The 25902-nt window shown below is 41.1% G+C and overlaps 1 pseudogene; it reads right to left on the reverse strand.

Annotated features, from left to right (window-relative positions):
- Positions 1-14127: 14127 nt before the first annotated feature.
- Positions 14128-25902, reverse strand: part of LOC102573898 (sucrase-isomaltase, intestinal-like) — a 124010-nt pseudogene continuing 112235 nt past the window's right edge.

Here is a 25902-nt window from a genome sequence, read left to right on the forward strand (position 1 = left end):
AATATAGGAAGTTTATCACAATACGATTAAAAAACAGGAAAATTAATTTTGTGGATCTGTTGATAAAACTTGACAAAGTGAAGTTATGGGCTCATGTTTTCTTCTAGGTACACCCAATGATAGGGAAAGAACTTCTGCTAAAATTCATAAGAGTTATATGAAGAGGGGAGACTTACTGGTTCAGGTCTCCGTTTAAACCTATCACTATATTTGAAGCATATTTAATGGAATTGCAGTAGCAATTTGTTTGGTTTGGTATGAGCATTATTTAATATTGGTTGAACTAACACACTGCATCTTCAGTTAATTAGGCTTTATCTTACTGAGTTTCTGTCAAAGTAGGAAATGTGCATTTGCTTTAAAATTTCTTTAAAATTGAAAATAGTCATTATTAGTGAAGCAAACTTCTTCTGTAGCAATTAACATCTAATTATTTGACAAGAACTAAGTTAAATGCAAAGTGAGTACAACAGAGACAATAACATACAATTAAGTGTTCAAAAATAATGAAACAACTGAGTTTATCTTTTATTTTTTTAAACAATATAAATAGCATTTCTTTTCAATCAATAACCCATATAATTGCAGGCTAATTAAATTCCAGCTATCTCTGGCTGTAATCAAATTTTTTAAGTGACCCCCCTCAGAAATGCCAATACCTATAACAAAACTTTCTATTCATTGGCTTTATTATGCACCACTGCTGCAAGCTAAATATCCTTGTTTTGCAGAATAAAGATAAAAAATAATACTGAACTAGATCATCAACTCTATTCTAATCTACTCAAAAGATTTCCCAGTAATTAAAGAATGTTTCAGACTGACTAAGCACTCTTTTGCCTTTCAGGGACACAAAATTCAGATGCCCAGTAATTAATTGGGTTTCTCAGAATGCCAGCACATGGATCTGACTGCTAAGCACAAGTTTTCAACATAACGCATATCTATATTCTTAGCCACATGGACACATCAGAGGTTGTAGATTCTAGACTACTTAAATTGTTATCACTGACTAAAAGTGCTTTGATTCCATGAAAGATACTAAATAGAGGTATTAATGAAGGAGCAAAACCTGTTTCTTCCTCTATGTCACTTTGGAAAGTGTCTTCTTCTGCCGTGATAATGAAGCTGTGTAGTGGGGGCTTGTTAGATTCTGGGTCTTGTTCCCAGGACTGTTTCCACATTTACAGTTTTAGAGTCATTGAATAAAATAGACACGAGCGGTGTGTGAAATGGGCCATATTCAATTTGGATTTGGATTCGGCCTGAATTGGGGAACTGTCATTCAATTCGTTAATTCGGATCACTGTCCCAGTTCTATTCGATAGAATCCGAATATGAAGATTTGATGCTAACACAGAGAATCAGTGATTTGGCCATAGACACAACTTTAAATGTTTTTTCTACATACCTTTAAGTACCAGGCACAGCTCATGAATGCTGCGATGGTGGGGCAGATGGAGCATCTCACAGGAGCATGGGAGTCTCTCCGCATGCTTGGCAGCGAACCCAGAAGTGGACTGGAAGTACTTCCAGTCCACTTCCAGGTCCACTGCTGAATGTGCAGGGGACACCGCCCACGTTCCCACAGCTCGGTGATTGGCCATAGGAGGACCCTGGGTGCCCCCCCCCCCCGAGACCTAGGAGGCACTAGTCACGAAGCCAGAAGGTGGGGGAGGGTTCTCCACGCGCTCTAGGCAGACCCAGAAATGAACCGGAAGTGCTTCTGGTCCACTTCCGGGTCCACTGCCAAGCATGGAGGGGGCCCCCATGCTCCTGTGGAACGCTCCATCTGCCCCACCATTGCAGTGTTCACAAGCTGTGCCTGGTGCCTTGAGGTATGTAGAAAAAACATTTAAAGCTGTGTCTATATCTGAATCATTGAATCTCTCTGAATTGATTCGGATGGTTCCAATTCGATTCAGAGAAATTAAAGGGCTTCCTGATTTCATTTGGATTCAGAGATTCAGCCGCTGAATCAGGCCAAATCTCCGCTGAATCAAATGAGTGACCGAAGCTTCACATAGCCCCAGTAGACACTCAGGACTCTGCCCTTCCAGGGGGTTTCCTACCACAAGGGTACAAAATAAGGCTCCTTATGTTTTGCTTCTGGCCTTTCTATTCTTTGCTGCATAGTAGCTCAGCTTCAGCAAGAAGGATGCAGAATATCCCAACCCAGCTTCACCTATATCTTCTTAGGGCAATTCTACTGGACTGTGGGAGATGAGTGACTGAAACCCCTTAAATTAAAAGGGGCTCAGGACATGGGTGTTCCACATCTTGGGGAAATGTTCTACCTCTTAAACTATTGAACACCATCTCCTTTTTCTACCTATTGCATTATAAAAATAAACAAAGAGTCTTGTTCAGTTCTGGAAATGAACAGTTGTAGACTTCTGTCTCAGGAAAGGGTTCCAGGCTCTGGATTCCAAGTGAATGCAGGCACCTCCCTGCAGCTCTGAGACAGACTCTATGGGGTAGGATTTCAGATGAATCTTTGTATTATGGTGACCAACTGTCAGTGTATGGGTTTTTAGGCTGAGATCCCTAACTGTTCCCATGTACTATGTAAGGATTCTTGACAACTAACAAAGAATTCTACACTCCACACTGGAAGCTAGGCACCTATAAGATTGTAGGTAGACTGTAGGTGTATAACTCCTGCATTGGATCTATCTCTGTTTGACTATAGTTCAAATCGGATGTGTTCCTTTCTAACATGCCCAGCTTTTCTCTATACCAAAGAAAAGTTTAGTGTGGCATATATCTATATCTCTATGTGCTTGACTGCACACTAGATTTTAATAAATGCAGGAGATGATGAGCTATATTGTACTCAATTAAATAGATATGCTACTAAATTAATTGGTAAAGTGGCACTGAAAGTGCACCTGAAAAAAATTAATATTGTTAGCTTCATGTTCCTTTGATTTTGATTTCATGTTTAGCTTTAGGTATGTAAACACTGTTTATGAAATGTACTTACATACAATATTTAAGAAATGGTCTCTTCAAAATACTTAATGTAATTTAAGCATACTGGTCATAATATGTCCTAATGGATTTGGGATCTGAAACATACACATTTTCCAACTCTTGGGAAAATTTACAAATGTATGGAACTGGCTTTTTACATTATTCCACAGTAGAATTAGGGTCCACTTGGGAAATTGGGAATCTTGATCTGGGTTTTGACTCAGAATCAATCTCCCTCTCCTGGTTGTACTTGCATCTGGTGTTCTAATTTGATTCAACCTTTTGAGGGGACGTATAGAATATGGATTCCTCCAGGTTGGATCCAGACCATAGAGTTTCCCATTAGCTGGATGACCCAAAAGCAGTGATAGCAGTGTTAATCCCTGTGACAGCTGGAGCTACTGCTTCTGTGTGGCTCTGCAACCCAAGGTGTTATACCACTGTTGCTTGCCTCCCTTTTTACCTTACTACCCATTTTAGTCACCAAGGAGCAACTAAACCCCCCTTGACTGCAGCAGCAGATAACGGGGAGGAGAGGCCAAGGAAAGCAGAATTCCCTGGGTCCCAAAGCCACAATGAAACAGCAGCTTTGGCAGCCACAGGGATTAACCATCATAATATGGACTTCATCAGTCATGGCAACAAACCCATGGGCTAAATCTTGGTCACTAAGGTGGACAAGATACCCCATGGACTGGATGGCCCACTATTCCAAGCCAGATCCAGCCTGCGGGTTGTAGGCTTGATGCCCCTAGTATAGGATATACAGAACAACACTGAAGACAATGAAGTTATCTCAGGTACCTATAAGTGAGAGAAGGGTTTTGTCCAATAATGTGGTTGGACAGTATTTTATCCCTTAACCCAGGGGTTCCCAATGTTTATGTGCTGAAGGGCACATTCAAATTTAAAAGAAAAAGCAGTGGGCACCAATATGACAGCATTGTTTGTTGGAATAATGATTTTTACTGATCATGAAAATGTGCGTGAGCACCTGAATAAACCTCGGGGGGGGAGGGGGGGGAAGTGATGGAGCCCATGGGCACCGTGTTGCGAACTGCTGCCCTAACCTATACAATATTTTATATCAAAGGTCATGCATTTATGGAAGCTATTAGACTACTGAATATGACTAGCTGTAGAGCCAAAAGTCAGTTTTATGGTAAAACATCTAACATGTAAAAAAAAATAAAACCAGCAATGTTTATAACTGTATCTTGTTTACTCCAATCCAAGATGCAGTATTCTCCTCCAGTCAGCATTCAGGAAAAAAAGGCCTCATTTTGGATTTGAGTACCAGCACAGGGAGGGCAGCAGCTCAGCTCTGGCCTTGTCTCTGGACTTGGGACTGAACCCAAAGCTGAGCTGATGCATGTCCCAGGCTGGGGTGGCTCATTTACCAGGAGGGGGGACAGGGTGATGCACATGGCCAGGGGAAGCATGGGGGGAACTGCAGGTTGCAGAGAAAACCTGCAACCTGCCTCCCAGCCTTTTCCATCCATGCCTGTGCCTATACCTGCAATCATAAATGACTGGTGCCTCCTATGACTGGGGGGGGAGGGGCAATGTGGTGGTGAGCGGGGACACCCCACAGTCACTGGCAGTGGTGGCAGCAGTGGCAAGAGGTGAATGGGGACTGCCCACAGCCACAGCCAGCAGTGTCAGCAGTGGGGGTGGCAAGTGGCGAGTGGGGACTATCTGCAGCTGCCAGCAGCTGCATTGGCAGCAAGGAGGGAGGGGGTGCTGACCACCCACAGAGGCCAGTGGTGGCTTTGGTGGTGGCCAATGTCGGGGGGGAGGCATGTGCCCCCTTGTCCCCCCTCCATGCATTGCCTATGTCTCCAATCCCTGCCTCCCTTCCCCCCGCCCTGGTCCCTTCTCCTGAGCTGTCCCCTCCCTATATACCTTCTGCTCTGGCTCTAGTCCTTCCAGCCCTGATGTGGCCTGTCCAGGACCTGCCACCAGCTTCTTCCTGGACAGGTAGGGCTGGGGCTGCTGACTGCACTAGAGTAGCAGAGCTTCAGCAGAAGATGGGGAAAAGGTTAGGAAGGCTGCAGGGAGGAGGCAGGGAGGAGGGAGTAAACACAGCCATGGGGGAAGCAAGGAGCAGGGGGAAGACAGCAGGGGAAGCAAGCACAGGGAGGACAAAAAGCGGAGGAGCGAAGGGCAGGGAGACTGGCCCCTTGCCCTCCACCACAGCATTGGGGTAGGAAAAAATTTAAGACAATTTTCCACTAATTAGATTCTATACATGAAAGATTATAACAACATTATCTCATTTTCCACATACAGAATCTATTGATGGGGCCAGGGGAGGGTGTCATCTTAAATTTGATATCATCTCAGATTTGGGTAAATAGGGCATGTCATTCATCAAAAGTTTTGAGGATGCTGGGCAGGCAATAATGTTTTGCAAAATTATAAGTAATACATATCTGGCTAGCATTAAATGTTGCTAACAGGTAATCACCCTGCTCATATGCATCTGTAACAAGAAATTAATGGAGTGAAATGAATCTCTCTAATTTCATTCCAAACAGTACATATGGCAGATATCAGTAAAATAATTTTAAAGATACAAGACAAATATAAATAGTATCTAAATATATCATATGCTTAAATTGTACAAAACATGTAATCAGGTAATGCCACAATTTCCATAGGAAAAACAGTTAAAAACAAAATTCAGTGAGTTGCATCCCATGTAAATAAAGCCAAAAGACATGTATTTTTTTTTCTCTCTCTTTAGCTTCACCATTCAAAAATCATACTACAAAAAGGAAAATGTCTATGCCTTACTTCAAAAACTAGTTTAACTGTTTTTAAAAATTTGCCTTGTCAATATAAAAACTAATCTTATCTTAATGCTTGTCATGGTCCAAGGTACATCTGAATACATCATTCATTCTGATACAAGATAATTAGGCATGTCTAATAAACCATTTGTATATACAATTAACTAATTACAAAAAATACAAAAATTATCACATTGCTTTTTATGGGATTGCTCATAAATTTAAAGGTAAAAACACATTTAAACATTTTATTGAATTGGGAAATAAAATAGGATTCTTGGATCTTTTTGATCTGGGCCTGGGTGTTGGAAGGGGTTACATGGAGCAATGAACTGCTCAGAAACAAAGTGGGAAAAATAAGTGTTAGGAAGGTGATGACGACTCTCTAGGACCAGTTGTTATTTTTTCTTGCATATGACATACACCTCTAAAATAAAAATCTATAGGAGGGGTTGGCAACCCTTAGCCTTCACAGGCCTTTGCTTGCAACCCAACTCCCCTGTAGGCTACACACCTGCACTCCTTTGAAATCAGCAGCAAATGCTGTGAAGGCAATAGACAAAAAAAGGCAGATATTATAACCCTGGGGATGAAGGCAATAGGACCCTGTAAATACCTCTTTCCTACCATGGCTGGAGTGTACTAATGATTACCTGAGCTGCCACAGGTTGGATCCAGTCTATTCATGGACTGGATCCACCCTTGAGCTGCAGGTTGTTGACCCCTGACCTACAATGGCTGAGTCAGCAAACTGACATTTGGCAAAAGTCATATTTGATAGAATTTCAATCTCAACTTCTGATTTCTCCGTGTATGGCTTTTGGAAATCAAAAGGCTACTGCCTTTCACTTTTTTATGTTGCCTTTGATAAGACTCATGCTGTGTAGTTGGAGACCCAATCATTCTTAAATCTCAAATCATAACTAATGCTAACAACTCTTCTTGAATCATTATATAGTATTTTTGCTTCTCATTCATCTCCTAGCTGCTAAGGGAAGTCTGCTCCCTCAGAGGGAGATGTAAGGGTGTGTAAGCCTTACATGCCCATGATTTCCCACTTCCCACTCCACTCACTTCCCAGTTACACATTATCATGATAGACAGTAATGTCTCCTTTGAAATCATTACTGGCTATTTTTATCAATAAGCTTCACACTGGAATCTATACTAGCTGGCAGTGATGCTGATAATGAGAGAAATTGTAGTCTCTTGCATCAGTGATCTATGGAAAATAGATCACAGAAAGACTGCTGAAGTGTACCTCATCATCTAGAAGACCAGAAGACCAGCTTGGCTTAGCAGGGAACTCTTCAGCAAGTTGAAGAGTGGTCAAACTGGAGAAAATCTAGTGGAGGGCAATGGAAATGTTGAGGGGGCTGAGGCACAAGACTTATGAGGGAACTGGGTTTCTTTAGTTTGCAGAAGAGAAGACTGAGAGGGGATTTAATAGCAGCCTTGAACTACCAGAAGAAGAATTCAAGAGAGGATGGAGCTATACTGTTCTCATTGGTGGCAGATGACCGAACAAGGAGCAACGGTCTCAAGTTGCAGCAAGGGAAGCTTGGGCTAGATATTAGGAAGAAATTTCTCACTAGGAGGATAATAAAGGACTGGAGCAGATTACCCAGAGAGGTTGTTGAATCTCCATCCTTGTATGTTTTTAAGACCCAGCTAGACAAAAACTTGGCTGGCATGATCGAGCTGGGGATGGTCCTGCTTTGAGCAGGTGGTTGGACTAAATGACCTCCTAAGATCCCTTCCAACCCTAATGTTTTATGTTCTATGTTAATTTAATATATCGTTACACTCTACACACATGACCATTATTTCCAAATCCTATTGGTTCAAGGTTTGGCATATTTCAATGAACCTCAAGGCAAATTAACTGCATGCTATATGTCCAGTGACATCTTCAAGGATGCACAAGAAAGCTATTGTAACCTTAGATGAAGATTTATGGTTATTTTAAGAATAATGTCTTAAGATAAACTTTATATGTGGATGTATATGATACATCTTTCTTTTAATTAAAAAAAATACTAATGTTAAGAAATTGATTAAGGATTCTCAATTAATCTTTAACATTGTTATATTTCCTGTGGGTTATGCTTATGACTGAGGAAATGCCCTTCTTACTATACATACAACACTAGGTATGAAGCGCATCTAAGACAAATTGTGACAAGTAGGAATCCTGAACTTTGTAACATTATGTGCCTTAAATCAGGTGATCAATATTATCTCATTGAATTTTACTGAATTTCTTCTCTGAGCTCTCGTTGATGTATGTTCTGATCCTGCTGTGCATGTGCCCATTCCCCAGAGACAGGAACACTTTAGATACCAGTATCCCTCTCCTTTGACTTTGATCTCCTCCTCTACTCCCTGGCAACCTAAGATTGACTTAATACCACTAGCAACCTCCATTCCCACTATTTGTAATCAATGAAAACCTTTGGTTTGTCATGAATGTCAATCTATAGTCACCTTGCTGCTATTACTGCACACAGATAAGGACTGCACAGTGTTTTCACACAGTGCCATTGTAAAATGTTTAAAGATACTTACTAGAGTGTTAACCCCATGCCAAAAAGCATCATTTGGGGTATTATGTAGGGCCCACACAACCTTTAATTCATCCTTTTGAACAAATAAGAATGTAGCCAATCATTTGAAGTACAATGAGAAGTTAAAGGTGTTCCTCAAGATGTGTTCTCTATATGTGTTCTATACTTAGGGTGATCATCATATATCCCAGTTTAGCCAGTACAGTTCTGGATTTCAGAAGCTAGTCCCAGTTGGCTGTTGAGCATTATAATGGGCATCCCAGAAATGCAGGGACATAGGGCATAGTCTGGCTGGGAGTCAGAATGGAGCAGAGCACCTTGTAGGTGGGCAGGCAGGCACTGCTGCCAATCTGGCATGCATCCCCACCCCGTCTGACTTGTGAGAGCATGGGAGGGGGGAGGGGTGGCAATGTCCCAGATGCTGCCCCATATTTCCAGCATTTTCATATGGTCAGCCTACCTATAACCCCTGTTATGCTACTGGTTCCATTGAGAAGAAACAGATCAACTGTCCTCTCTGTCCGTAATATGTTGTTTGTGTGATTGGGTTTCAAGTCCATAGGGACCAGGTTCACCAGAGGCTAAAATGCTCTAATCTCTGCCACAGAGGCACCATAAGTAGAAAACAAATAGAGGACATATCTCAAAGAACTCCAATTATGCCAGGTAAGTAATTTCCACTTTCTATTTCTAGACACTGTTCTGCAGAGGTTTTGTTTTGTTTTGGGGTTGTTGTTTTTTTGGGGGGGTGGAGGGTGGGAGGGGGTTGTTTTTTTAAAAAAGGCCTGATGTTGAAATTTGCAACATAAATGTGATACACAGAGCTCCTAACTTGCATGGGTCTTTGCAAATTTGGAAATATCCACATGCATTTTTAGTTGTAGAATTCAGGGTCTCAGAACATTCGTATGGGTAATCTACAAAGCTCACATACATAAGTACCTTTACTTTGACATAGTTCCACTGAATACAAGAGAACAACACAAATGCAAAAAATATCATTATGATTGGAGTTTACATGCATATGCAGAAGTCCAGATATATAATTATTTCCACAACCCACAGGATATAAAAACATATTTTTTAAATACAAAATTCAACTGTTCAAATCAGGAGTACAAGGTGATAAATTACTAATATTTAGGTAATTTAATATAAATTGATAAGGTTTTATCAATTTAAGTTTACTATGAGACCAGAAACACTCACCAATGTGTATGCCATTATCCCAATAAAGCTGACCTTGAGCAAATCCACTATCATTCAAAGTGACAGTAAGGTCCATTGTTTTTTTCCCCGATTAAAAAAAATAAATAAATCCAGCAAATATACTATTTTCCTCCATTTCTTCATAGTCATAGCCTGAAAACTAAGAGATTAATGTATTACATTTTATGGCGATTATAAACACCTCCATTTTCCCCTGAGATATTAACCAATGTGAATGCACAATATTAAACAGAAGGAGCACATGAGAGGAAATTAACAATATCCGTCAGGGATTGTCAATAAATAATCCCAGCCAAGCTAAACCTAATACCTAAGGGCATATTAAAACATTAAAGATGCGAGTACATGCAGGAAGGAGTGGAGGTTTTGGGTGCCTATACACATGCTCCAACATGTGCTAATCTGCATTTGATTAATCGGCTCCTCTGCATTCTAACTAAAATGCTCAGGCATCGCCAGTGTCACATATATAAGCCCTCACAAGTTTAAAAATGGCCCCTGAGGCACTTTAACTAAAGATCATTCAACCAGCTTTAGTTAGAGTGTCCCACGGCCATTTTTAACATGTGGGGGCTTAATACATGTGATGATACAATGCTTTAATTAGATTACCTCTTTAGGAACTGCTCTAATTAAAACCCAACCCACCTCCGAGCACATGTATGAGCACCCTTTGTGGGTTATCAGCTGCAGAGAAAACTGTCACCTGGTATAGACAGACATTCAATTTATGGAGGGGAAAATGTAAGCACCTTGCTAGAAACTGGGAGCATACGGGCTTTAGAACTGTTTCCTCTTCCTTAGGAAGGAATAAGGAAAATCTCCTAAATGCAGAGACAAATGCCTGTGTGCTTTCTCTGCTTGACTCTTTTCAAAGACAATGAGGAGTCCATAGTGGTCGGGGACATGCTCCCACACCTATCCCAGACTTGGGTCATCCTAGTCTGGGGAAGGTGCAGGAAGTAGGTGCTGCTGGAGTCCTTTCAGCCTCCAGGAGGAATGGAGTGGAACAGTAGGAAAAATCTCCCCCACCTTTCCCAGACTGGGGTGAGCCCAAGCTGGGCAAAATGGTGGGAAGGAAGGGGCAGAGAAAGGGATTGCAGCAGCTGCTCAACTCCTCCCAGTCCCTGAGAGAAATGAACTTTTGTTCATGGCCACTAACAGAGACACAGGGAGAAAATCTGTGTGGTTGCACACTAACTCTCATACTAAGCAGGGACACCTTGAATAAGCTGTATCAAAATGAATGATAGGTTAAGTTTTGCAAGACAAGAAGCATACATCTCTCTCTCTTTTAAATTATTTTCCACAATGTTGTACCTCCTTCAGCTTCATCTGCATTGTCTTACTGTCTCAAAATACTGAACAAATATTTCAGGAGTGAAGACATAGCGAAGTGGTGATGTCTATGCTGTGGAATGTTAAACTGTCATAGCTTTCATAGGCATTAGGGCTGGAAGAGACCTCCAAAGATCATCGAGTCCAGCCTCCTGCCCCAGGGGCAGGATGTCAGCTGGGGTCATAGGATCCCAGCAAGAACAACATCCAGATTTCTCTTGAAGGTGTTCAAAGTAGGTGCTTGAACCACCTCCGATGGCAGGCTATTCCAAGACCTTGGGGGCTCGGACAGTAAAGAAGTTCTTCCTTATGTCCAGCCTGAAACGGTCACAGAGGAGTTTATAACCATTCGACCTTGTCACCCCTTGGGGCACTCTGGTGAACAAACATTCCCCCCGATCCTGGTGAACACCCCTGATAAACTTATAGGTGGCCATCAGATCACCCCTGAGCCTGCACTTTTCCAGGCTGAAGAGCCCCATAGCTCTCAGCCTCTCGTTGTAAGGTCTGTTTTCCTGACCTCTGATCATGTGCGTGGCTCTTCTCTGGACTCTCTCAAGCTTCTCCACATCATTTTTGAATTGTGGGGCCCAAAACTGGATGCAGTACTCCAGCTGTGGCCTCACCAAGGCCGAGTACAACAGGAGAATGACGTCCTGGGATTTGCTTGAGAAGCATCTATGGATGCAAGCCAGGGTTTTACTCACTTTACTAGCTGTAGCATCACATTGAAAGCTTATGTTCATCTTGTCGTCAATCCTAACCCCCAAGTCCCTCTCGTCTATAGTGCTAGCCAGCATAGCACTGCTGGGCCTATAAGCATGCTGCAGGTTTTTCCTCCCAAGATGGAGAACCCTGCATTTTTCAGTGTTGAACACTATCAGGTTCTCATCCACCCATTTCCTGAGCCTGTCAAGGTCAGTCTGGATTGCCCCCCATCCTCAAGTATAGATGCTCTTATCCCAAAGTTTGGTATCATCGGTGAACTTGACCAGTCCACTTCTGACTCCAATGTCCACATCATTAATGAAGATGTTGAACGATATAGGTCCAAGGACAGAGCCTTGAGGGACCCCACTGGTCACAGGGCACCATGATGGTTGACTTCCATCAACCACCACCCTCTGGGTCTGACCACGGAGCCAATTCCCTAGCCAGCAGATCATGGTGGACCAGAGACCACAGTTGGCAAGTTTTGCCAAGAGGTGATCATGGGATACCAGATTGAAGGCTTTTTTAAAGTCAAGATATATGACATCAATCTCTTCCCCTTTGTCCAGGTGATAGGTCACCTGGTCATAAAAGGAAGTGAGATTGGTCAAGCATGACCTACCCACAACAAACTCATGCTGGCTATCCCTCAGGATGTTGCCATTGGCCAGTCCATTAAGAATGGCCTTGTTGATAATCTTTTCTAAGACCTTCCCCAGGATAGAGGTCAGGCTGATGTGCCTGTAGTTTGCCAGATCCACTTTCCTCCCTTTCTTGAAGATAGTCACCACATTGGCATTCTTCCAATCATTGGGCACTTCACCAGAGCACCAGGAGCTCTTGAAGATCCATTCCAGGGGCTGAGTTATGATGCTGGCCAGCTCCTTGAGTACGCTGGGGTGTAAATTGTCAGGGCCAGCTGACTTGAAGGTGTCCAGCCTCTCAAGGTGTTCCTTCATGAGGTCAGCATTGATGGAGGGCAACGAATCACCCTCACCTGGGCATCCCTGTCCCATAATGGGCAGGGGCATCCCATGGGACTTGTGAAAGACCAATGCAAAGTACCCATTTAGTAAGTTGGCTTTTTCCTGGGCGTCAATCATCAGTTGTCCCTTCTGGTTTAACAGGGGTCCAATTGCCCTTGCTTTTTCTCTGGCTACCCATGTATCTAAAAAAGGACTTTTTATTGTCTTGATACTTGTAGCCAGTTGGAGTTCCATTGCAGCCTTGGCTTTCCTGGTTCACTCCCTGTAGGTCCGGACCAGTGCAGTATATTCCTCCTTGGAGGTGAATCCCATCCTCCATCCTTTGTAGGTCTTTCTTTTTAGATGTAGGAGGTCCACTAGTTCCTTGTTGAGCCAAGGGGGCTGCTTTGCCCTTTTGCTGCCTTTCCTCCGAGATGGAATAGCCTTAGCTTATACATCTAGGATCACTCCCTTGAGGAGTAACCACTCTTCCTGGACTCCCCTCCCCTTGAGGTAATGATCCCTTAGGGCCTCACTGACAAGTCTCCTAAGCTTGTCAAAGTCAGCCCTCCTGAAGTCGAGTACCTCTGTACTGATGACTTGCCAGCTTTTCAGCAGATGGTGAAGGTGATCAGCTCTTGGTTGCTGTCACCCAGCTTCCCTTTGATTGTTAGGTCACTGATTAGGTCATCCCTGGTTGCCAGTACCAGGTTGAGCAGTGCTTTACCTCTTGTTGGCCCATAGACTTCTTGAATCAGATAGAGCTCATCCATGCATGTGAGGAAGCTTTGCGACCGTTCGGATTTGGCCGAGCGCTCTTCCCACAAGAAGTCTGGGTAGTTGAAGTCTCCCATGGCAACCATGGACCAGGAGCATGTGGCCTCAGCCAATTCCCTGGTGAACTCCTGGTCAAGCTTTTGATTCTGGGAGGGAGGTCTGTAGTGGACTCCCACCATTGTATCCCCTGTGCCATGTTCCCCATGGATTTTAACCCAGAGGGTCTCTAGTCATCCACCCTGGGTGCCAATGTCAGCTTGTAGGGATGTGTAGCTCTCCTTAACATAGAGAGCTACACCCCTGCCCCTTTTGTCCACTTGATACCTCCTGTACAGGGTATAGCCATCTACCAGCCATCAGGAATTACAGGTTTAGAATTCAACTGGATTTGTTATATTTACATAAATGAGAAACCCAAAGGTTACAGTCCAGAAATGTAGTGTAAAAGTGGTAGAACCAGGTGTGCCCTCCAAAACTAAGGTGCACAAAGTTAGACCTATCTTATATAAAGAGATACTGAAACGGATTTCTAAAGAGCAACTCAAGGTGTGACCACGATGCATTGCCATTTACCTTATATTAGAATATCATTAGATTAGACTGACTTTTTTATATTTATTCACCACATAATAAGTTGAAATGATCCTACAACTAACTTAAAACCGGCTCTGTAGCTCATTTAAATTGAGACAACATTTAACATTCTAGACTAGTAAGATGATTTCAAACACCTATATTCATAAATAAAAGAAACCAAATTTCACATGTCTAATTCATCTTATAGTACCTGGAAGCAGTATTAGCAGCAGGGTATTGCCAAGGAATGATGTAACCACCTCAGATGTGAAGGTTGATATGTTCAAGAGGAGCTGGAAAATCATTGAATTGTCCCCTTAAGCCAATATACTTTTCCTATTAAAAAATGACTTCAGTTCAGTTACTTATTAAAAACAGTTACGTATAATGAAAGGAGAATTGGATCAGAAATTCACCAGTTACTTTTTACTACAGAAATATTGGTTTATGTTTATTATTATACATTTACAAGTCTTTTTTTGCTACAATGGTACCTGTGCAATATTTTTAAGACAAGGTAAGAAAATAAAATTCTGCATTCATAAAACAGTTTGAAACTAGTGGGCAGGAAATGATCTAAAGTGAGGCAACTGAATGACAAAGTAATGATAAACAGTGTTGTTTTTGGGGGTTGCGGGAGGTTCTTCCTCCTACTTTGCATCTGCCTTCCACAGGGAGAATTACATTGCTCCGATGATCCCTTCCTACTTCTCCTCTCTCATAATAAACAGCAGGTAGACCATTCAGGTTGTGAAAAGCATCAAAAATGGTTATGACATAAACATCTTTGAAAGTTTATAAGATTTATGACTTTCATCTGTTTTAACTCATCATTAACATCACTGTATGAAACCTATTTAAATTAAAGTGGGCACGTCTACACAAGACGCTGACTGCACAGTAGCTGAATGATATTGCACAGTAGCACATCATAGCATGGACAGTGCGTATGCTACTGCACAGTATTGTTAGGCTACTTCATAGTAGCATAACTTAAAAGATGTATGCCAATTACTGTGCATTTATTTAGTACTTATACTAGGTTTTGTTGGGAAATTGCTCGAGACAATAAGACATATCATGGTATCATGAATTCAGATTTACACACCTGAATTAATAACTTGAAGAGAAGTTAGCCTGTTCTGAAGTTTCCTACCTCCACATAAACAACTCCTCCTTTATCTTAATGCTTCTGTAATGGAATTTAATGACTTGAAACCCCTTCTCCTATTTTGACTTCCAGGGGAATAGCATTCATTTCCAAATGTATGCTATTCCCCTCCCCCCCAACCCCAAACAAAACCAAAAAAGAACAGATGAAAAAAACAAAGCTCCTCTCCTTTAACCCCCCCATCCCCACATCCACTGTTTTTAAAATCTGCCATGGATACTATCCTATCTCTACCCGACTTCTTGTTCTTCTTCCTCTATTAATTATTCAACTCTCCCCTATCCATCCTCCATGACAATTTTGGAGGATATCATGGATTCTTATTGTTACCATCCCAGTCACATGCTGCATATTTCTTGCCATTAGTAATTACCTTCCTATTTCATGGATTCTGTTTCTTATTTTAAGTCTCAGCTGAGAATATTGCACTACTAAGAGTAACAGATTATTCTAATAGTGTTTTACCATTAGGAAGAAGGTCAAGATTTTAAAAATCATTTACTGTGTAAAATCAAAGCAGCATGCATTGAGTATATAAGCTCATACTGATGTAGCATTCTGGAATTTAAATACATACGTGTTATGTACATTAAAGAAAAAAGCAAACAGAAGTGAAGTGAAGGAAAAATGTTTTTAAAAGTCCTCTCATCTATATCATAAGTCTAGATATATAAATTAGATTATTACACTTGATCTGAGCCTTCAAGAAGCCAAGAAGCAGATCCAATATAGGGCTGAGTAGTGCTGGTCCCCACAAAAATTGTTTGTACACATTCCATGTTGTTTTGTCTTCCACAAACCTTAAATGAGTGAAATCATTATTATGCACATAGTATTCAACTTATAACTGTTTTTTTTCTAAAGAGAGCTAGATTGTATAATTGTATATATTTTCCTTTTCCTCTTAATTTATAAATTCTTAATATATAAATATATAAATGTTATAAATTCTCATAATGATTCAAAATACTCATTCAAATTATAGATACTGAGTATATTTTATAAACATAATATATTTTTCCTTAAAAATTTAATACATGTTGAAAATGTATAAATATCCTTATCAAAAAGGCAATGATAGAAATACAACTATTATTTATTTTGTTACTTACATTGTTTTTCACTCAGTTTAGATCATAAAACTAGCAAGATCTTTTTTCTTGGCAGTTTCACTGTTAGGTCTCCAGACATGGCAAGAGTAATATTAATTAACAGCCACAGTGAAAACCCCTTAATCACTTTTTTACACAGTGACTCACATAATTAGTTCCACTGAAGTCAACCAAAGCAAGATAATGCTCAGCAAAGGGAATAATGTGACCTCAAACTAAGCAAACTATTTTTAAACCTATAAAAATTTGGATGAGGTGTGATTTGGGGAATAAATTTGAAGTCAGTTCTTATTTTATTCAGTCTGGTTGATCATCTCCAAAGGATTCAATGGAAACATTCATCTATCTCATCACTAAAGCAATTTTAAAAATACAAGATATAGAACTATTGAAGCAAACTGGCCTTTAGTCCTAAATAAGAAACAATGAAAAATGATTCTGTTACTATGTTTTTCATAAAGCTGGAATTGGAAGGCTGCTAGTGGAGGATGCAAGTGATTAAATCCCCACTTATTTCCTCTTATTCAATAGAACTACAGTAGTTTTGTTTTTAAAAAAATAATAATTTTGTGCAGAGAAAATGGATGTTTCCACTAATCAATTGGAAAGATGAAAAACAAACAAACAAAACCCTCCCCAAAACACCCAGATATTAAGGGACAGGTTGCTCTCTATTAAGTCTAAAAGCTAAAAAGTGATCACCCCTTTTCTTACTTGGGGATAAGGAGGTCAAGATTTTCTTACATCTGAAACTCAATAAAGGTCAACATTTTTTCACACATCTGTGACTGAAATTGCTAAAATTCTGAATCAGAAAAAATATTCTTCAACATTTAGTTCCAGATTATGTCTTTTAGAGCAGAGAAGAATTACTGCAGTAATAACATTAGGAATGACTGTGCCTGAAAATGGGAAATCTGGAGTTCACTAGTACTTTTAATACATACTTAGGGCCAGTTTCTGCCCCACCCATTAGGCACTTAAGTATATGTAGGCAGACTTATTCCATCCTGTTGAAAAAAGATATGAGTGGGTCCTCCTCTTCACTGCTTTCTGTGACTTAGTTTTAAAGCTAAGATAATAAGATGTAATAAAAATAGAAACATTAATGGATATTCAGGAACATTAAGAGGGTGGAATAGGTTCACAATTAGGTGCTTAATAGTCTATTCCAGCCATTATTATTTAGTTTCCTTTTCTAAATGATTGATGTACTTTTGTGATGTCCATCATGAAGGCAAAATTTTCAAGTATGGTGGAGACCAATATAAATTAGTCTAAATCCCTCTAAGGGCAGTGGTTTATGCTTATGGTTTGAGGTTAGATTGCATATGTAAATGTAGAGTTGCAAGTTAGATACCTACATGATTAGTTTAAATGAATACAACAGCATCAACAGGCAGAGTATATACAAACTAATACATTATAGAAAGTTAAAAGGGGATGGGGACTTATCACCCAATTGTAATGTCTGTGTTCCTGCCCTTACACCATGTGTAAATTAAAAGTTCACAGCAGTACCTTTCCCCCTCAAAAATGGAGCTAAGGGGCACTTGTACACATGACGAAATTTGCCCTTTTTTTGCTTTTCAGCGGTGTTACAGTTTGCACATGCAAGTTTTCCTGACATTTTAAAAGTCTTTCTGGTGTTTTAAAGTAAAACTCATTCCAATGTAGTTTAGTTTGGGTCGCCACAAATTAAAATGTTGTGTCCACTGAATCATCACATGCAAACAGAAATGGACGCAAAGATAAGCCCCTCTGTCCACCAGATGGCACTGTTACTTGTGCAGCTCACTTTTGGTCACCAGGGATGCCTGTAGATGTGCAGGACCCCTATTCTGATTCACTGTAATTACAGTACATCAGAACAGACTCAATTAATCAAGGATGCTAATTAGCATGCTCCAGCACCCTTGACAACTCATGTATTCAGAGTGTTCCCATGCTTTAAAATTGGAGCAGTGCCAAAGATAGGGGGCAACTTAACTAAAGGTATTTTGACAAGCTTTAGATAATGTGCCTGTGCTGCTCCCCCCCCCCCACCCCCCCTCCCTGAGAGCACAGGTAAATACACCCAGTGAAATTTACCCTGGAGTAACTGATGCATGGCAAGTCCTTCCCCCTCTTTCTGTTCACTGTTGTTTGGTCATTTTCTCAAGTTAAATTAACTGAATTGTTTTTAAGTCAAATCTTTTGAACACTGGTGGCTTTTTGTTTACAGCAGGCTTAGTGCTTAGATATCTAACATGAGAAATCTTTAAAAGCCTGATTTTAAGAAAGTACAGAGCATCCATCCTTTGAAAATCAAGCCCGTTTAAGGCATCTCAGCAGAGGCACCCAAAACCTAAGCCTCCAAATTAAAGGTTATTTAATAATAAATTACAAATAACTGCTAGAAAAGAAAGCATTAAGTAGATGGTGCACTGAACAGAAAATTGCTATATAGAGAGACATATTCTGTGCCAGGTTTGCAACAATTTAGCTCCAGCAGAAATCTCTGTTTCTCTACCCTTACTTCAGCTTGAGATAGGGATATGTAGCTAGGGGCTAAAAAGGAGAACAATTCCTGTTTAAATCAGAGAAATCTCCCATTGACTCCAATATTGGAACAGAGACTTTAAAAATTAGTATGCACATTAGTAGCATAACTAGGGTAGAACAAGGGTAGCACTCATCCTAGGTGCTATGAGGGGGAGACAAGATCCTACCCCTTCCCCCACTGGGGATTATTTTCTATGGCAGGAGATGTCTGTGCTGGCCCTGTCCAGCTGTAGGAGTCAGGCAGCAAAGTCCCACACTCAGCAATGTATCTGGGAGTGAAGGTTGTGAGTGGGGTAAATAGTGACATGGGGGCACAGGTGGTTTTCTCTTTTATTCTTCCAGTGAGCAGATGCAGATGGTACCATGAGGCATGCATCAGTGAGGTAAACCAGCAGCTTAGGAGCTGGTGTTACCAGGCAGGCCTTCGGTTCTTGGACCGTGACCCACATTTCCGCACAGAGGACATGTTCAGGATGGATGGGCTTCATCTCTCCCCAAAAGGTAAACGTGTTTTTTCTTCCAGGCTACCTGATCTTGTATGGTGAGCTTTAAACTAGGTTCACCGGGGGACAGGGATGCAGAGGAACATGAGGACACTTTGCCATCAAGCCAGGCCAAGTAGTAGCCAGGTATATGACAGGGGCCAGGGCAGGCTTAGGAATAAGGGGGTGGCACATGCACTTACAGGAGGCCTCAAATGCCTCTACACAAATGCTCAAAGCATGGAGAAAAATTCGGAGGAACTCACCCTCCTGCTAACTAGCAAAAACCCAGACCTAGTGGGACTCATGGAAACCTTGTGGGTTTGTACCCATGACTGGGCAGTGGACATGGAGGATACAGGCTGCATAGGCAGGACAGAGCAGGGAAAAAAGGGGACGGGGTGTAGCACTATACATCAAAGAGCAATGCATGTCCTCAATGGTCAGGATGGGTTCAGAAGAAGGGATAACTAAGGCACTCTGGGTTAGAATGCAAGGGGGTCATGGGGAAAGGGACTTGATAGTCGGCATCTACTACAGACTGCCTCACCAGGGGGGTGAGCTGGACCTGGAATTCTCAGGTCATCTCACAGAGGCTGTAAAGTCAAGGGATGTGGTTGTCGTGGGTGACCTAAACTACCCAGACATCTGCTGGGAGGAGCAGTCAGCCACTTACATGGTCAAGGGGCAGCGGGTCAGGCCCTACAAAGAGAGGCTGAAGGGCCTGAATCTATTCAGCCTCCACAAGAGAAGGCTGAGAGGGGATCTGGTGGCTGTTTACAAACTCACCAAGGGGGACCAGCAGGCATTGGGTAAGGCTCTGTTTCCCTGGGCACCACCAAGGGTTACTAGGAATAACAGCCACAAATTGTTAGAGAGAAGGTTCAGGCTGGATATCAGAAGACATTACTTTACAGTTAGGGTGGTCAGGCTCTGGAATGGATTCCCAAAGGAGGCGGTGCTCTCTCCTACCTTGAGGGTCTTCAAGAGGAGGCTAGATAGCTATTTGGCTAGGGTGTTATGACCCTGCACTCGTTCCTGCCTGGGGCAGGGGTGAGACCTGATGATCTCTTTAGGTTCCGTCTGACCCTAAGCACTATGAAACTATGACAAATATAGTTTTGCAGAGGGTGGCAGCTTTCTGGAGCTAGAGCTATTGATGACTCAAGCAGTGGGATTTAGCATTAAATAGTTCAGATCTCCATTCTTTTCTAGGGTTATAAAGAATAATCTTAACAATCTAGAGAAACTGTTCCTTTAAAAATAAGATGATTAGAGCAGTCTTGGGATAATTTAAAAAAAATCATGATTTTTTGCGTAAAGCAATGTCCAATTGAGGAAAACACTCATACTTACTCATGGAGTACAGGACGAACTACAGTGATACCATGGACATGGGCTTCATACATTAATGTGTAGAGATAAGGTAACAATGTGCATCTTCTATTGAGTATATTCCTGGAAATGTTTTGAAATGTGTCATCCAGGGCAACAGGATCTTGCCTCTAAAAAGGACAAGGATTGATATTATTCAAACTGGTAGAATTGATTCTGAAAAACTAGAAAAAAATGACTTGAGGCAATTGTTAATATTTGCTGAAGATTAAAATGAATGTTTGGCACCTCCGCACCTTATAACATGTTTTATGTAGATCCACATCACTTGTGCAGCAGTTGCAGCTATTATTGAACATATTAATAAAAAATGACGGTGAAAGTATGACAATATGGATAATGACTCCTAAACCTAGATTAGGGTTGGGCATTTGACAGCTCAAATAATACTTGGTCAATTGACTGATCAAATATTGGTCAAAAATTGTAAGACAAAATGCCAATAGGTCCAAATAATACACAGAAAAAGTACAAATTTTCTATCAAGAAATGTGTCAAAAAACAATTTAAAATATTTCTGTCAAGAAAACTACAAAAAATGTAGGGTTTTTTGGTAAAATTTCTACTATCTTTGACCAATCAAAAAGTATGGAGTCAAGTGACAGGTCAACTGACCATATTTGAAAGGTCAATTGTCCAGCTTGCCAACCCTGAGATGATCTCTGTGGAGCTTTGCATTGCAAACTCTTTTCACCCAAAACTGCAGAAGTTCTCTCTCTGAAGGACCAAGTGACAGTTAACAACAACAGGTGTCACTGTGCATTGTCCACATGCATGATCATATAAACTGAAAGTGAAATAATGGCTATATGGCTATATTAGGAATACACTCCCCATCGTCTTCCCCAACATCACTTTGTGATGGTAAACAACATCTCCTAAAGCTAGTGTCCAACACTGATATGACCTTAGTTGGTGATGTGAGTATCTCTCCACTTCCTGGGTCAGGCACCCTGACTCGCCTGCTATGACTTGATAGAAACGTAATTGAAAGAGGAGGAACAGTGGTGTTCCCACTCTGTCCTGGAGATGGTTATAGTCACTGGACTGGAGCAGCTGGTCCTGGGGCTCCACCTCCACTACACCCCAGTCCACTCGCCAACCATGCTAGCCATCATGCTGCCATTCCCAATTACTGGCTCCAGCCCCTTATGGCCTCCCGTCCAGCATTGACCTCATTGGCCTTGGTGGGAAGTGCAGGCTTGTAGTTTCAGCCTGGCACTCATCCCTAATCCTTGGCCTTTCTCCATCCCTTCACCAGGCCTGGAACTGCTGTGCTCTCTTTGGGTACAAGGATGGCTGCAACAATCCAGAGCTCACAGGGTGGTGACAGAGCCCAAAACCCCTTCTCAGGGAGCTCTGTGTGGGAAGCCTGTTCTGCCTCCCATATGCTGCTCCCACTCACCTCCAACAGGTCAGCATCATGGGGAACTTGCACTGGGTGGAATGCACCTTGGCGAGCTCTGCATATCACCCCGTTCATTCCACCTGTACCTGGCTTCTGCTGGGGGTTTTAAATCTCCCACAGTGGTGGTTGCAGCTGATATCATTTGCCGGCCACTGCCCAGTCTGATTGACAGATACTTGAAAAGCTGGCACGGTGCTGGCTTGCATGGCTCCAACCCCAGCCCCAGCTCTGGTTCCCTCCCAGGTAAGTTCTCCATGGCACCAGGGTCCCCAGGTCTGCCTTTGGAAGTGTCGGGGTCTGTTCCTGATGCCTCTGACCCCTGTGAGTGTGCCCAGCCACCACAAACAGCATGTAGACAAGAAATGCCTTTTATGTGAATCACTGCTGATTAGCACTTTGAGAAAAAAAAGCTGCATTTCTGTATGCACTTGAAGATTTGGAGCCATTTCAAAAGAGGAATATTAAAAAAAAACAGTAGCTGTGACATTCTAATGGTCACATGTGGACAAGCCTGGAATGATACAAATGTAGAAAAACTGCTCCAAATTTAACCTGGGATGAAGCAGAAAGGTGTGTGTGTTCATACCCTTTGAATCCATTCCTTATTTGAGTGGCTGGCCTTGAAAAACTCTGGGGCTCCACTTAAATAAGTTGAAAATCTCCCGCTGACCTGAACAGAGCCAGGGTTTCATGGTTCTCCCCATGGCCTCCCCCCCTTTTTCAATACACACAATTCCTTTTAAAGGAAAGTGGATCAAATCTATCTGGCATTTTGAAGCTAGCCTAGGTTGTAGACATGATATTTTTTTTTTTTCTCTGACAATCCCCATCTACCACCATGGTAGAAAAGCACTTATTCAAGAATTAATGACATAATCATAATAATAAATTATATTTTAAATAACTTCCTTATCCCTATGTGGCTGTTCTACTCTATAACTGTTTTTTAAGGCTATAAATTTTCACAGAAGTCCTACTCCTGTTCTAAGTAGCCCCAAGCAGATGCTTGGTGTAAAACAAGTAAAGATAACTTATGACGTACCCTTGTTCCTTTGATATTGTGATTTCTAGAATATGGATAAAATGCCCCCAGCTCCATCCAGCGGGCACACATTTCATACTCTGCAGCTTTGAAGAAGCCACAGATATCTGTTCCAGTCTGAAAGCATAAAATGAATTCAATCTGAATGCTGCAGGTTATTACAACTGGGTAAAAATGTTTAAAATATGAAGAATTATTACTAGCTTACATAGGATAGTCCAAAAAAGCTAAACTCCATCATACCTGCAAGGAAAAAATAATGCAACTTTATTGACTGCTATTTTCTTTGGTATTTTAAAGGCTATGTCAAATTCACTTGGTGGGAATGTACAGAAATGAAGGTGCTTTAGAGTTTCTCCAAAGTACAGTTCCTCCATTCCTGCAGGCACTGCTGCAAGCTGTCTTTTCAGGAGTAGTCAAGCAGCAGATGAGCAGACAATGAAGCATCACTGGGATGAGATGTTAAAAAAGAGATACTCTGCGGGAAAAGAGGAGCTGGGGAGTTGATTTCAGTGGGAGATGGAAATACCCCAATCAGGCCTTATCTCTATTTGGCAACAAATATGGAGTATGGTTCAAGAAAGGAATTAAAGCCAGAATTTTCGCTGCTAAAATCCTTGTTTTACCTAAAATGACATTTCTTTTACCCTAACCCATGTAAAAGAAAGTAAGAACATAACGTGCCATACTGGGCCTGACCAATGGTCCATCTCTGTCAGTGGCAGTAATAGATGCTGTCAAGGGAGAGTATATGAACAGGGCAGCTTGACTGCTCTGTTACACTCTCCCTAGTATCAACCTTAATTGGTTTAGGAATGTCACGGGATACTAGTAAAAGACATAAAAATGTCAGGAATTCAGTGTAAAGAATAAATCAGCTATAAAAGTCTGCTGCTTCCACACACCAATAACAGATTTATAAAGTTGATCCCAAGCTGAACTATTATCACCAAGCCAGTGCCCAGCCCATCTTCCACTAGATGGATATGTTGAACGGGTAATGACAATTCCACGCTCACTTGTAATCTTCTGTAAAGCACTAATATAGACAAATAGAACAATAAACCTATTAGATGTGAAAAACACTATTTTAAAAGATCCTGTGAAAGGCTCCATTTGTAAATGCAAGGTCTTACTTATATTTGTATAGCTAAATTATGACTATCTAATTGTAAATAGGAATAAAAACCTGATTCAAATATTCTCTCACAAGTTATAAGGGTTTGCTTACGTATTATTGTACAATTTGAAATGATGTACTTGAACATGTTTAAATACTGAGAATAAATAGGAACAGAACTAAAATATTAAAGAGGTAGTGGTAGACAATGGCATTTAACATAAAAACTAGCTACTATATAGGAAATTTGGAGGGTAGCAACATTTACACATGTTTATATAATCCAGATAATTTCATTTCAGTCTTCCATTACTAGATAAGGTGAAAATAAGGTTAAAACATGCAGAAATGTATGGTACTTAAAAATATGGCTCTTTGTATCTCAGAAAAATCATGTGCATCTTCATAGATTCATAGATTCATAGATGTTAGGGTTGGAAGGGACCTCAATAGATCATCGAGTCCAACCCCCTTCAATCCATTATAATTATTTGAAGGTTTTTAAAAAGTAGATAAAGAGTGGAAGAGTGTAAATATAACATGTTCTCATTTTCAAAAATCTTGGACATTCTGAGAAACGGAAAGGCAACTCCTTTAGCAGAGAGAAACAGGGAAATGTGTGTGGGCTTGCCTGAACATTTCCCTTCTTTTCAGGTTCATAGGCCTGTTACAATGGGTATTTCAGCCTGCTTTCAAGTTGGAGGAACATCCAGATTTGCCAGACTTTGGCTTTAAAGGAAGGCCCCGTATCCTAAAGTTCCTTCAGGAAACAAAACAAAATGTAGCAGCCTCAGGTTCCAAGTGAAAGAGTTGGGTGGTGGAGGGGCTGGCTGAGGCACAAAGGTGCTGAGAGTGCAGAGCCATGTGGCTAGGCAGCAGGTAGCCCCTGCACTTTAGTACCCTTGTGCCAAAGCTAGCCCCTGTTACCATCTACATATGCATTTCAGCACATGTAATTACTCTGCCATAAGATAGTATTGTTTTCGCACGTAATTACTCTGCTGCATGTAATTACTCTCCTGTAAGATAGTACTGTCTACTCCACAGTAAAGCATACATGGAGATGCACTGACAAATAACTGGCCCCAGCTCGGTGAGAAACTAAGTTCCCTTAATAAAACACTTGGGCAAACTCTTTTTAAAGCTCAGCTTAAAAATTGCATCTACAAGATGTTAGCAATTGTAAAACTTCTGAACTCAAGTTAAGATTATAGCTATATCTACACTGAAATTAGAAAGAAATGCTAGTACACAGACTTCCTTGACCTAGTTTTAATCTAGTTTAGATGCCAATGGTAGTAAAGTGGACTTGTGGGTTCTACAGTATTTCCTGACACCCCATGAGCCTACTTGGCAGCTCAAATCTATACTGCCCCAGCATTACTGCAAATAAATTAACCATAGTAACCACGCAATAAACTATGTATCAATAAAAGCGATCAAGTTTCCAACTGAAGACCTTATTGCTGATTATCAAACTTGAACCAAAAAAACCTTGACCTCCACCTAAACACGCAGGTTCACTCATTACCTTAACACATACTAGAAGGAATATTTATGCATATGAGCTACAAATAAAATATTAAAATACTAAGTTACATATAATCGCAATACTCTCGTTATGATGCATTTCAATTAGATGGATAGCTTATTTCAGAGGAACTGACTCAAAATTAAAAGTGACTTTCAAATC

The sequence above is a fragment of the Alligator mississippiensis genome, chromosome 7 (genome assembly GCF_030867095.1).
Source record: "Alligator mississippiensis isolate rAllMis1 chromosome 7, rAllMis1, whole genome shotgun sequence".
Classification (NCBI taxonomy): Eukaryota; Metazoa; Chordata; order Crocodylia; family Alligatoridae; genus Alligator; species Alligator mississippiensis.